Genomic DNA, 10,628 nt, shown 5'->3' on the forward strand with positions numbered 1-10,628 from the left:
GTAACTCATGAAACTGCTGGAACAGAGATGAGAGCAAGGCAGGTTTAGGTATAAGCAGATGTCAGCAAATTACATAAATGCCATGGTTTGTATTGATTGCAAATATATCAACTTAATTATTTCTTATTAATTATACAGAGTTTAGTTCCCTTTTTCTGAAAATGTCAGTGTAAACAAATGTTTCTGCTTCTCCTTGATACTATTGCTAACAATCCATCCTTGTCCATAATTTTAAACGTTTTCCCAAGACAATATGTTCCACCTCAAATGCTCTTAGACTTTATTTCATTCAAAAATCATTTGACCAGTTATTTTACACTATGTGATGAAAAAGCTGGTACAAGGATGTTGGTGATGGTAACACAATATTTTTATTGCAATCAATATTAAATCGATTGCACTGTTAATTAAATTGCACTGTTGAAAATGGTTAGGCTGTGAAATTTTATGTTTTATATATATTGTTTCAATAAAAATTAAAGCAAATAACATTTTTCCATCTGTATAGCTAGAAAGATCAATACTGTTATTATGCCATTACATCTTCACCTGATCTACACTTACAACTAAACCCCATTCTCAATGGCAAGAAGTTAGTTCATAGATATTTGACACAATAATTTTAAGGTTTATAATGAAAGTCAGAAGTCCTAGATTTCCTAGAAAATACTGAAAAAAGAACCAAGTCGTAGAACCAATACTACCTGATTTCAAGTCTAACAATAAAGACACATTGATTAATCCATGTTGTATTGGTGTAATAGACATGTGAACTAATCTGTGGGAACTCAATAGAGACATATACAGATGTTAGGGAACTCAAAAATAGACTCACACAGGTACAGCCAACTGACATTTAACATAGGGGCAAGAACAATTTAATGGAAAGTGTGAGATCTTTTCCACAAATGCTGTGGAAGAATGGCATGTACACATGCAAAACCAAAAAAGAAACTTATTCAAGCATTGTAAATTTTTCACAAAAATTAACTCAAAATGAATTCTGAACTCAAAATTAAAATGCAAAGTATAGAACTTCTATAATAAAACATCCAAGGAAATCTGGTGACCTGTACTTTGGTGATGAGGTTTTAGAAATAGCACCCAAACAATGATCCATAAGAGAAGAATATTTAAAAATTGGACTTCATTAAAATATAAGACTTATGCTTTATGAAAGACATTGATAATTGACTTGGTACATATGTAGAAAAATCCCTTAATGCTCACCAATAAGAAAAGTAACACCCAATTAAAAAGCTGGGAAAAAATTCTGAACAGAAACTGAAATGAAGAAGATATGCAGGTGGTAAATAAGTATGTGAAAATAGGTTCAATGACATTTATCATTAAGGAATTTCACAATTAGTCTGCATATAAAGTATTTGCACTGTATATGCAAATAGAGGATTAATTGTCTGGGTAATAGGAATGCCAGGATAGAATGTAAAATGTGATAAAAAAATCTAATTGTATTATAAACATATGAAACATGCTTACTGAGGGGATGAGGGGGAAAGGTGTTAAAATTGTAATATGGGATATGAATGGAGTTGGGAAAATAAAGGGGACAGAAAGCATAAGTAGTGTATTCTAGTGATAAAGCTTATCTCACCATAGTGTAGGTTTGCAATTCTATCATACCTGCACATGTATACTGGAATCAAGCAATTAAGTAGATGATGGCAGGTGACAAGTATATGTTTCCCACTGCAGAGTGAGTAGTTAACCAAGAACAAAGGGAGATAACTAGAATGTTCTACCTGGCAATGGTTTGGAGTGAGACACATCAGCCTGAGTAGGTTAATATAGATAGAAGCTTACATGTAGACATATATATAGCTCTATGCATATGCACAACTTGTCAGATGCATACATTTTCTTACTCTGTCTTTGGAGAGCACCTAGATGTCTTGATAACAGGGAACACATATAGTGTCCAGACCTTTATTTTAACACCATTCTTCAATAGAAGTTTTCTTGGAGAAATGGCTGACCCTAGACATGGAACAGAAATATACAGGAAGAGCCTCGATATCTTACACCACCAGAAATTAAATAGGTGCTAAATGAAGCATTCAATGATCAGGATAAATCCAAGAGACACAGAGCACCTCTGAAAGATATTCCATCGTCCGAACTAAAATTAACCTCACAGCAAAATAAATAAAGTAGTATTGTATCATAACTCAAATAAAATAAATTTCATGAGTCTATAATGATTTAAAGAAAATATTTAATATATGAGTAAGAAGACAAAACTCTCCCATGCAGATGCATGCAAAGCTTTACATAGATACTGCTATCTCAAGAAGATGAGTTGATTGACACTCCTAAAGTGTGTCTTCAAGTGCTAACCCCCTTCCAAAGGTGATATTTGGAAAAACAGGAAAATGAGGAACTTTAAAGTGAGGAAACCTGGCAAGGATTGTTGATGAGCTTCTCAACATCAACAGTGAAAAACGGCATTAATGGGATGTATCCTGGATACATAATGCAGTGAAAGTAGAATTTTATCTTCAGTGTCTTCTACCATAACCCATAATCCCAGTCTAATCATGAAGAGAACATCAAACAAATTCCAACTCAGGGACATTTTACAAAATACCCTGCCAGCACCCCTGAAAAGTATCCAGGCCATAAAAAACAAAGAGAGTCTAAGAAATTGTCATTTATAACACATAGATGTAATATAGTATTGTGGATGGAAGATGTTCAGAACAAGCAAAAATGGATGTGATTTTCTGGAGACTGTCTCTACTATCCTTTCAGTTTCTGTAAGTCTTACACTGCTTTGTAATTTTTTATTATTGATTTATTTTTACATGGTCAGGCACTGGGAAGCAAACATGGGTCTCTGGTACGGCAGAAGAAAATTCTGCCACTGAGCCACCACTGCCCTCACATATTTTTATTACATTTATTAAGAACTAAAGTTATTAGTGAAATGCGAAAATCTAGGAAATCAACTCTGAATATCATTCCAGATGTGATTATATGCCTCAGAGAAGAATATGACTCTGCAGTAAGTCTCAACTCATTGCCCATTAGATCAGAACAGAGATAATAATTATATGTTCATATAATAATTGCCAGAATAAAAAAATGATGAATATAAAGTGACATTGTGCTTAATATTAATGAAGAACAGTTTTATATGCTGTGATTCAACCCAACCCATACTCATTCCCCAAACCTCCAAGCCCACTGCCACTGTACTATTTCCAGCCCTCATCATTTCTGCAGGAATTTGACAACACAAACTAATCCAGAACTTTCCACAGGGCTAGAATTTTCATGAACATCAACTTCCATAAACTCTGCACTGACTCTCCAATAATTTCAAACATTAATATTAATCTTGTGGACAAAATGCAAGGTTCTGTGTTATCTGGCTGCTGACAAGCTGCCCAAGCTGAGGTTCCTTTTCCCACACACTAAAGTGATAGCCCTGAAGTTATTCTTAATAAATTGGGCCCTTGAATCAAAATATATTCCCCACACTCACGAGCAGGGTCTATGACTCACCCAGAAATTATCAAAGAAGCATCTGTGCTCACCAAGGCAGGTTCCTTCTTGAAGGGTGGATGAAGTTGGCAGCTCTGCTCCCAGAAAGTGCAGGAAGATGTAAATACTCATGAGGTCTCTAGAAGGGAAAATTATGTTCCTACCTCACCAGAGATTGATAAACTTGACTTGAGATAGTGTAGGTGAGGCATTTATGTTTCCATGCTTTTATGAATGTAATTCCCATGTGCCTCATAAATGAAATAATCTTCTGTCTCCCTGCTCGTTAAGATATTTATTTCTTTGGAGGTAAAAACAGACAAACAACAAAAAGGTACAGTGATGTAAACATTGGTGAATTTTGACCATTGGGAAAAAGTTTTGGAGGTTCATGTTCATCTCTTTTCCCAGTGGCCTCCTTTTGTGAGGTCACCTCTCTTTAGTTGTGGGTTCTAGTACTCAAGTTTTCCCAAAATGGTTTTCATTTCACTGATTCACGAGAGAGGTTTCTGTATGCAGAATCTGAATTTCCAAGTTCACTCACACAAATAATCAGATGCTGAGATGTCAGCAATAATTTGCAAGCCATTCTAAGCACATGAACGTATGGCCAAGGAATAGGAATCAATTAAAATTTTGAGGGGATGCAGAATTTGGAACCACTAATCAAAGACATTCAAACAAATCTCCTAAATCAATTCAAGGTGATGAAGGAAAGTAGGGATTAAGAGATCAAGGGTAATAAAACACACTGTATGAATAAAAAATATTTGAAAAAATAAAGAAAAGATAACAGAACTTTGGGGGATGAAAGGACAATAGAAAGATTAAAAATATCTTAGAGGCACATGACAGCACATTTGAGCTGGCAGTAGAAAGGATAGCCAAACTAATAGCTGGGACATAGACATTTACAGTTTGGAGAGAGAAAAGGTGGAGAAACATGGGCAGTGTCTCAGGGAAATTAATGACATAATGAAGTATAAAAATATGCTCATGGGTGTCCCAGAAGGATAAGAAAAGTGAAAAAGGGCAGAAAGAATGTATGAGGAAATTTGGGCTGAAATTTCCCAAGTCCTAGGAAAAAGATAAATAAAAATACCCAGGAAGCACTACATATTCAAAACAGATTGAGTTCTAATAGGCCTAAACCAGTACAATTGCTAACAAGATTGACAAATGTCAAAGTTAAAGAGTGAATCCTGAAAGCAGCAGGAGAAAAGCAATTCATCGCATACAAAGCGGCTACGATTAGATTAATGGTCACTTTCTCATCAGAATCCATAGAGGTGAGAAGGCAGTGGTATGATATATTTGTCTCTGAAAGAGAAAAGCTGTCAGCCAAGAATTCTTTATCTGGAAAAACTGTCCTTCACAAATGATGTAGAGTTTTAAATATTCACAGATAATCAGAAAATGGGAGTGTTCAACAAGAGGCTTGCCCTGCAAGAAATATTGAAAGGAATTCTGCAGATTGGCAGAATGCATGAAACGTATGTTCCATCTAAAGGCTTTCTAGAAGACACTTATCTTAGACCAAAGGAAACAAAGAAATTTTCAGTGAATGGTTGGAAAAGTGTATCCCACATAAACTGCAACCAAAAAGAGCTGGTGTAGCTATACTAATATTTGACGAAATAGACGTTAAACGCAAAACATGTTAAAAGAGACAAATAGGGAACATTATATCATTGGAAGGGGCAATTCCCCAAGAAAAAAAATCACAATCTTGAATGTTTATGATGCAAACATTTCTCTGTCCTTCAGATTTGTGATCCTGTACTGGAGAAGATGTTAAACTAGCAGGCTCAGTACACATATAACCAGTACTTTTTGGAAGAGCTTCTGATTACCAGAATTGCAGAAAATGCTGCACTTTCCAATCTAACACTTTAGTGGAGTCTTCTTGATTATAGTGTTTCTGATGAAAGCAGAAGTATTGCCTTTCCTGGCTGGACTGTTTTCCAGTGTTTTTGGTTTTTTTTCAGTGTTTTCTACTTGAAAGTCATACCTCTAGCTTCTTAAAAAATGGTGAGAGTATATGCCTACTAAATTTCTTCATGAAATTTTTAGAGTTTTTTTTAAAAGGGGATTTCTGCTTAAAGAAAAGGTGTAATACAGGTAAATTATTAGATACAGGAATTGATGGAAAATAAGTGGATAATATTGTGGGAATTGATAAACCAACTTGTTGGAATTTAGGACAACAATGATACTGTGTACTTTGATAAATTTATACAGCTAGTGCATATTTAGCATTGGCAAATTCTGATTCATAATGCATTGTTTGTATTATGTGTGACTATCCATAAAGAAAGTGTTTATTGAAGACCTTTGGAAAACTGGTTTATGTGATAAAATATTTTGTTAAGGATTCAAACTCAAAGAATTTGGAGTAAGGTAAGTCTTTTATTTGCCCTGGAGACATACAGAAAAATGAAAATCTCAGGATTTTAATCCTCAGATTATGGCACAATCAAGACCAAGAAATTTGCAGGGCTACATGATTCAAATCTCTTTTCTCTGTTAACTACAGTTCTGACAAGGTATGACTAAAACATAGAGTCTGCTTCTGTGGATTAATACATTGCAAAATAAATGAATTCCCAGCTCTGTTAATGATAAAAAGTGAAGAAAATAAATGACCACATCTTTTTGTTCAAACTGGACATTACCTCAGAGCAATCTCTCCTCTCAAAATGTCATTCTAATTTGTCAATGAAAGAGATGGCTCAGGGATCAGGTGATGAAGAAAGTATTAGTGGTATTCTACCTCACAAAGAACACAGTAGGCTAACAAAAACCTTGATATTATTACTTAATATCTTGCATTAATAATTTTAAAAGGACTAGTTGGTGATGAGAAAATTGCTCAAGTTGCTTTTCAAGATTGGTAAATGAGGACTATTATTGCAGGAAGTGCCAAAGGAAATTTACTGAAAAATGTCACTGCCTATAAAAATAATTTTTAAAGAGCAAAGTTGTGTCCCTGGAAGAAACCCAGTGATTAGTGAAACCACCAATAATTGAAAAATCAGGGGATGCAATGTCTGTTACATCCTCATCTAACTATCAATGAACTATGCTGCAGAAAGTCATTTATGGAGATGGAATGAGGTTTATTGAAACTAATCATATGATGACTCAAGTTCAGGATGTGTCATGTTTTGAGAGTTAATTAACATATCCATGGCAACAGGTACAGAGCATGTGAAATGATAAATGGTTTTCACCAAAAGGTTATAACAAAACAGAAGTTGATTTCTTCTTTCAGGAAGACAGTACACCTTCATCCCCCCAGCAGTTTCAATAATTTTATATGTACCTAATGATCTGTGTTAAATATTTACTACAGAACATTCAGGCAGAAGAGTCCAGCTCAATACTGAATCCTGGGAATACAATCAGAGTTGTCTAATGATTTAAACAAAATACAGAATATACAAGTGTTTTTGATAAATGAAAAGTAGAGATAGAGTTCTAGGAATAAAGCAAATAGCATATTACCTTTATATACAATGATAAGAGTAATTTGAATTATATTTACCAGTATTTAACCTCCCTTAATGAAGAGTTAATTTCTGAATTGTATCAAAGGATCCTTTTACAGAGAGACTTTCTCATCTGGAAATTATTTTTTAAGGCATGCTTTATGTCTTTGTTTCTAACCCTATAGATAAAGGGGTTCAACATGGGAGTGACCACTGTGTACATCACGGAAGCTATTGCACTTGCCCTTGTATTTTGTGTAGTAGCAGAACTAAGATACACCCCAAAGGCTGTACAATGAAACAAGGACACCACTGAAAGATGAGACCCACAGGTAGAAAATGCTTTATACTTGCCTTCACATGATGAAATTCTGAAAATAGAACATGCAATCTTAAATTGAGAGAAAAGGATGGCAGTGAGTGGAATACCACCCAGAATTCCACTTGCAATATTGATCACTAGGTCATTGAGAAATTTGTCAGTACATGCAACTTGGATTACTTAAGAAAGTTCACAAAAAAACCTGAGGAATTATCCATCTCTGTGCAAAAAGACAATCGCAAAACCATTATGCCATGCAAAAGAGAGTTCAGAACACTCAACATCCATGATGCCAGCAGCAGAAGGCCACAGAGCCTGGGGTTCCTGATGACCATGTAGAGGAGTGGGTGACAGATGGCCACCTAATGGTCATAGGCCTTCATGGTTAAGAGGAAACTGTCTAATGCTCAAAAAAGCCATGAAAAAATACATCTGGGTGAGGCAGTTTCCATACCTTATAGTTTGGGTCTGTGTCTGGATGTTCACTAGCATCTTTGGGACAGTGGTGGAGGTGACTGCAAAAGACAGGTTAGGAAGGAAGAAGTACATGGGCCTATGCAGGTGGGCATCAGAGATGGTGGCCAGGACAATGAGCAGATTCCCCATGAGAGTTACCAGGTACTTTGTCAAGAATGAAGCATACAGGAGAGGCTGCACTTCTGTGTCTTCTGAGAGTCCCAGGAGGATAAATTCTGAAACATGTGTTTCATTCTCTAATTCCATGTAACTCATGAAACTGCTGGAACAGAAATGAAAGCAAGAAAGGTTTAGGTACAAGCAGCTGTCAGCAAAATTAACATTAATGCCATGGTTTATATTGATTGCAAATATATTGATTTAATTATTTCTTAATAATTATACAGAGATTTAGTTCCCTTTTTCTGAAAATGTCAGTGTAAACAAACATTCCTGCTTCTCCTTGATGCCATTGCTAACAAACCATCCTTGTCCATAATTTTAAACTTTTCCCCAAGACAACATGTTCCACCTGAAATGCTCTTAGATTGTATTTCATTCAAAAATCAATTGACCTTTTATTTTTCACTATGTGATGAGAAAGTTGGGATAAGGATATTGGTGATGGCAGCACAATATTTTTATTGCAATCAATATTACTAAATTGCACTGTTGAAAATGGTTAGGTTGTAAAATTTTAATTTGTATATAGATTACTACAATAGAAATTAAAATGAATAATTTTCCATCTACATAGCTAAAAAGATCAATACTGTTAAAATGTCATTTCATCTCCACCTGATCTATACTTTCAGTTCAACCCCATTCCCAATCACAAGAAGTTAGTTTGTAGATATTTGACAAAATAGTTTTAAAGTTTATAAGAAATGGTAAAAGTCCTAGATTTTCTAGAGAATACAGAAGAAGAACCAAGTCGTAGAACCAATAATACCTGATTTCAATTCTAACTATAAAGAATAAACCGTGAATAAACAATGTTGTATTGCTGAAATAGACACATGAATTAATCTGTGACAACACAGTAGACACACAAACAGATTTTAGGAAACTCAAAAATAGACCCATGCAAGTACAGTCAACTGGTCTTTGACAAATGGGCAAGAGCAATGTAATGGAAAAAATAAGATATTTCAACAAATGCTGTGGAACAATGGCATATATACATGCAAAACAAAAAAGAAATGTAGCCAAACATTGTATACATTTCACAAATATTAACTCAAAATGAATACTGTACTCAAAATTAAAATGCAGGGCGGGCCGCGGTGGCTCAGCGGGCAAGAGTGCTTGCCTGCCGTGCCGGAGGACCCCGGTTCGATTCCCGGCCCCAGCCCATGTAATAAACAAACAAACAAACAAAATATAATAAAACAAGAAAATGTTTAAAAAAATGTTTCCCTTCCATCCTTCCTTCCTTCTCTGTCTTTCCTTCCTTTCCTCCCTCTCTCTTAAAAAAAAAAAAAAAAAAAAAAAAAATTAAAATGCAAAGTATAATACTTCTAGAAAAAATCATCCAAGAAAATCTGGTGACCTGTACCTTGGTGATGAGATTTTTAAAATAGCACACAAATCATGATCCATAAGAGAAGAATATTTAAAAATTACTCTCTATTAAAATATAAAACTTATGCTGTATTAAAGACATTGATAAATGACTTGTATCCATGTATATAAAGAATACTTAACACTCACCAATAAGAAAGATAACACCCAAGTAAAAAACTGGGCAAAAATTCTGAACAGAAACTGAAATGAAGAAGATATGCATGTGGCAAATAAGTCAGTGAAAAGTGGTTCAAGGGTATTTGTCATTAAGGAATTGCAAAATTAAACTTCAGTGATATATGATCACACACCTCTTAGAATAACTGAGGACCTAAACACTGACAATATCATGGGCTATTGATACTGGGGAGCAGTATAGACTCTCATTCACTACTAGTGGAATCTCAAAATGGTGCAACCAGAAGACAGTTTGGAGTACTAAGCAAAACTGAATTTGGTTTCAAAATTCAGTCCAGAAATTGTGCCCTTAAGTATCCAACTGATTTGATAGCTTAAATCCATACAAAAACCTATAAATGAAGGTTTTATATCAGCTTTATGTATAATGCCCAAAATTTAAAAGCAACCAAGTTGTCCTTTAAGGTCAATGGATAAACACACTCAACTTTATCTGTACAATGGTATACTACTCAGTGATAAAAATAAATGTCCTCTGTAGTCACAAAAGCCAATGATGCATCTTAAAGGATTATTGGTAATTGAAACAAAGCAGTCTAAACATCCTGCATATGTATAAATTTAATTATATAACTTTCTGGATTAGTCCAAATAATAGAGACAGTAGAATGAACAGTGGCTTCAGGGGATTGGGGAGAGGGAAGAAAGGTTGAATAGGTGAATCAGAGAGCACTTTATAGAGCAGTGAATTTATTCTCTGTAATCGTATAATTATAGACACCTGACTTTATGTATGTGCTAAACTGACATTTACAAAACAAAGAATAATCCTTAGTATATGCAAATAAAAGATTAATTGTCAGGATACTAGGAATGCAAGGATGGAATACAAAATGTGATAAAACAATGTAATTGTAGTACAAACATATGAAACAATGGTACTGAGGCGAGGAGGAGAAAAGGTGCTGAAATGGTACTACTGGGTATGAAAGGAGTTGGAAAAATAAAGGGGACAGAAAGCATAAGTATTGTATTCTATTGGATAAAGCTTACCTCACCAAAGTGTAGGTTGGCAATTCTATCACATCTGCACATGTACACTGGAATCAAGACATTAAGTAGATGACCTCAGGTGAGAAGAATACATT

The 10,628-nt window shown here is 34.8% G+C and overlaps 1 pseudogene; it reads right to left on the reverse strand.

Moving 5' to 3' along the window:
* Window positions 1-7,098: 7,098 nt before the first annotated feature.
* On the reverse strand, window positions 7,099-8,043 carry LOC143675634 (olfactory receptor 7A17-like; annotated as a pseudogene).
* Between the last annotated feature and the right edge of the window lie 2,585 nt (window positions 8,044-10,628).

The sequence above is a fragment of the Tamandua tetradactyla genome, chromosome 3 (genome assembly GCF_023851605.1).
Source record: "Tamandua tetradactyla isolate mTamTet1 chromosome 3, mTamTet1.pri, whole genome shotgun sequence".
In the NCBI taxonomy this organism is placed as follows: Eukaryota; Metazoa; Chordata; class Mammalia; order Pilosa; family Myrmecophagidae; genus Tamandua; species Tamandua tetradactyla.